The following is a 4,210-nucleotide window of genomic DNA, read 5'->3' as shown; positions in this document are numbered from 1 at the left end:
TTCTCAGGATCATAAGCTTCTTCTGCATAAGAAGCCTCTTGAGTACTGTTGGATGCAGCTTGCATTCCATTCAGACTCTGAGAAATCATATTGACTTGCTGAGTCAATAATTTATTCTGAGCCAATATGGCATTCAGAGTATCAACTTCAAGAACTCCCTTCTTCATAGGCGTCCCATTACTCACAGGATTCCTCTCAGAAGTGTACATGAACTGGTTATTAGCAACCATGTCAATGAGTTCTTGAGCTTCTGCAGGCGTTTTCTTTAGGTGAATGGATCCACCTGCAGAAGTATCCAATGACATTTTAGCTAAGTCGGATAGACCATCATAGAAGATATCCAGGATGGTCCATTCTGAAAGCATGTCAGTAGGACACTTTTTGGTCAGTCCTTTGTATCTCTCCCAAGCTTCATAGAGGGATTCACCTTCCTTCTGTCTGAAGGTCTGAACGTTCACTCTAATCTTACTAAGCTTTTGAGGAGGAAAGAACTTGGCTAAGAAAGCCTTGACCAGCTTATCCCATGAGTTCAGGCTATCCTTAGGTTGAGAATCCAACCAGAGTCTAGCTCTGTCTCTTGCAACAAAAGGGAAAAGCATGAGCCTGTAGACTTCAGGATCTACTCCATTAGTCTTAACAGTATCACAAATCTGCAAGAATTCAGTTAAGAACTGAAAAGGATCTTCAGATGGAAGTCCATGAAACTTGCAGTTCTGCTGCATCAGAGAAACTAATTGAGGTTTCAGCTCAAAGTTGTTAGCTCCAATGGCAGGAATGGAGATGCTTCTTCCATGTAAATTGGAATTAGTTGCAGTAAAGTCACCAAGCATCCTCCTTTCATTATTATTATTTTCGGCTGCCATTTCCTCTTCCTGTTCGAAAATTTCTGAAAGGTTATCTCTGGATTGTTGTATTTTAGCTTCTCTTAATTTTCTCTTCAGAATCCTTTCAGGTTCCGGATCTGCTTCAACAAGAATATTCTTGGCCTTGCTCCTGCTCATATGACAAAGAAGAAGGCACAGAAAAATAATAATAATAATAGAGATCCTTTATACCACAGTATAGGGTTCCCTGTGTGAGTAGAAGAAGAGGGGGAGACAAAGAATGTAATATAATGGAAGAAACACAACTGTGAGGATGGCAGAGATGTGAGATGAGATGTTTAAGATATGAATGAATAAATAGAATAAGATAGGGGAGGAATAATTTTCGAAAATTATTTTGAAAAAGAGTTAGTGATTTTCGAAAATGGTTTTTGAAAATTGTTAGTATTTTTTTTTCGGAAAAAAAATTTTTTTTTTAAAATTAAAAATAAAAATAAGAATCATTAGTTAATTAAAAAGAAATTTTTGAAAAAGAGGGAAGATATTTTCGAAAATTAGAGAGAGAGAGTTAGTTAGGTAGTTTTGAAAAAGATAAGAAACAAACAAAAAGTTAGTTGAAACAAATTTTGAAAAGATAAGAAGTTAGGAAGTTAGAAAAGATATTTTGAAATCAAAATTTTTGAAAAAGATAAGATAAGAAGATATTTTGAAAAGATATGATTGAGATTAGTTTTGAAAAAGATTTGATTTTTAAAATCACAATTAATGACTTGATTCACAAGAAATCACAAGATATGATTCTAGAACTTAAAGTTTGAATCTTTCTTAACAAGCAAGTAACAAACTTCAAATTTTTGAATCAAAACATTAATTGATTATGTTATTTTCGAAAATTTGATATAAAAATAAGAAAAATATTTTTGAAAAATATTTTTGGAATTTTCGAAAATAACTAAGAATTTTGAAAAAGATTTGATTTTTGAAAAAAGATTTTGAAAAAGATAAGATTTTCAAATTGAAAATTTGATTTGACTCATAAGAAACAACTTGATTTTAAAAACTTTTGAAAAAGTCAATCCAAATTTTCGAATTTGATGAGAGAAAAAGGGAAAGATATTTTTTTTTATTTTTGAATTTTTATGATGAGAGAGAAAAACAAGAAAAATGATGCAATGCATGGCAATTTTAGATCAAAACTATGAATGTGTGCAAGAATGCTATGAATGTCAAGATGAACACCAAGAACACCGTGAATATCATGATGAACATCAAGAACATATTTTTGAAAAATTTTATATGCAGAGAAAACATGCAAGACACCAAACTTAGAAATCTTTCATGTTTAGACTCTAATAAATAAAAAATGTACATGTAAAACAAGAAAAGACACAAAACAAGGAAAACATCAAGATCAAACAAGAAGACTGACAAAGAACAACTTGAAGATCATGAAGAACACTATGAATGTATGAAATTTTCGAAAAATGCAAGATGCACATGCAATTGACACCAAACTTATAACATGACACATGACTCAAGCAAGAGACACAAAAATATTTTTGATTTTTATGATTTTCTAATTTTTTTTTGTATTTTTATTTTTATTATTTTTTTTTTCAAAAATTATTTTGAAAAATAAAAATAAGGATTCCAAAATCTTTAATATGAATTCCAGGAATCTTATCATGTTAGTCTTAAAGCTCCAATCAAAGGGTCAGGCATGGCTTAATAGCCAGCCAAGCTTTAATAAAAATATGAGTGTAATTCAGACATGACAAGCCTGACATACCCTATCCAGAAGGATTGGGCATGACTCCACTGAGGTGATTAGCCAATTCCAAAGCAGTTTGGGTATGGCTTTACAGCCAGATAGGCTTCAACATACTTCATGAAACACTAGAATTCATTCTTAAAAATTTTGAAGCCATAGAATAATTTATTTTTGAAAACATCATTTTTAGTAAAATATTTTTTTTTCGAAAACAAAAGAAAAAAAATTTTTTTTGAAAGATTTTTGAAAAAATTTTGAAAAGAAAACAAAAAGAGAATTACCTAATCTGAGCAACAGGATGAACCGTCAGTTGTCCAAACTCGAACAATCCCCGGCAACGGCGCCAAAAACTTGGTGCACGAAATTATGATGTCCAGGCTCAAACTATTCCTGGCACGTGAGCAACTTGGTACGCGTAATCGTGATTACACATTCATAATTTGTCACAACTTCGATACAACTAACCAGCAAGTGCACTGGGTCGTCCAAGTAATACCTTACGTGAGTAAGGGTCGAATCCCACGGAGATTGTTGGTATGAAGCAAGCTATGGTCACCTTGCAAATCTTAGTTAGGCAGATATAAATTGATAATGATGTTTTCGAATAATAACTAATAGAATAGGGATAGAGGTACTTATGTAAATCATTGGTAGGAATTTCAGATAAGCGAATGGAGATGCTTTTCGTTCCTCTGAACCTCTGCTTTCCTGCTGTCTTCATCCAATCAGTCTTACTCCTTTCCATGGCTGGCTTTATGTGATACATCACCACTGTCAATGGCTACTTTCGGTCATCTCTCGGGAAAATGATCCAATGCCCTGTCACGGCACGACTAATCGTCTGGAGGCATCACCCTTGTCAATGGCTTCATCTTATCCTCTCAGTGAATAATATGCTCACGCACCCTGTCACGGTACGGCTATTCATCTGTCGGTTCTCGATCATGCTGGAATAGGATTTACTATCCTTTTGCGTCTGTCACTAACGCCCTGCAATCGCGAGTTTGGAGCTCGTCACAGTCATTCATTCATTGAATCCTACTCGGAATACCACAGACAAGGTTTAGACCTTCCGGATTCTCTTGAATGCCGCCATCATTCTAGCTTACGCCACGAAGATTCTGGTTAGGAGATCTAAGGGATATTCATTCTAGCTTATTTCATGTAGAACAGAAGTGTTTGTCAGGCACGCGTTCATAAGGGAGAAGGATGATGAGCGTCACACATAATCATCACCTTCATCACGTTCTTGGGTGCGAATGGATATCTTAGAAGTGAAATAAGATGAATTGAATAGAAAATAGTAGTACTTTGCATTAATCTTTGAGGAACAGCAGAGCTCCACACCTTAATCTATGGAGTGTAGAAACTCTACCGTATGAAAATACATAAGTGAAGATCCAGGCATTTCCGAGATGGCCAGCCCCCTAAAATGTGATCAAAGGATCATAAGGTAATCCAAAGATGCCAAATACAATAGTAAAAGGTCCTATTTATAATAAACTAGCTACTAGGATTTACATGAGTAAGTAATCGATGCATAAATCCACTTCCGGGGCCCACTTGGTGTGTGCTTAGACTGAGCTTTGAGTGTTAAACGTGTAGAGGTCCTCCT

The 4,210-nt window shown here is 34.7% G+C and overlaps 1 non-coding gene across 1 annotated transcript; it reads left to right on the top strand.

Annotated features, from left to right (window-relative positions):
- Positions 1-360: 360 nt before the first annotated feature.
- LOC112752715 (small nucleolar RNA R71) lies at positions 361-467 on the top strand. The gene has a single exon (XR_003177138.1). It is a non-coding gene; the product is annotated as a small nucleolar RNA R71 (small nucleolar RNA).
- Positions 468-4,210: the final 3,743 nt, after the last annotated feature.

This window comes from Arachis hypogaea, chromosome 15 (genome assembly GCF_003086295.3).
Source record: "Arachis hypogaea cultivar Tifrunner chromosome 15, arahy.Tifrunner.gnm2.J5K5, whole genome shotgun sequence".
NCBI classification, from domain to species: domain Eukaryota; kingdom Viridiplantae; phylum Streptophyta; class Magnoliopsida; order Fabales; family Fabaceae; genus Arachis; species Arachis hypogaea.
The sequence above is the reverse complement of the archived record's forward strand: the minus strand, read 5'-3'. Positions and strand labels throughout refer to the sequence as shown.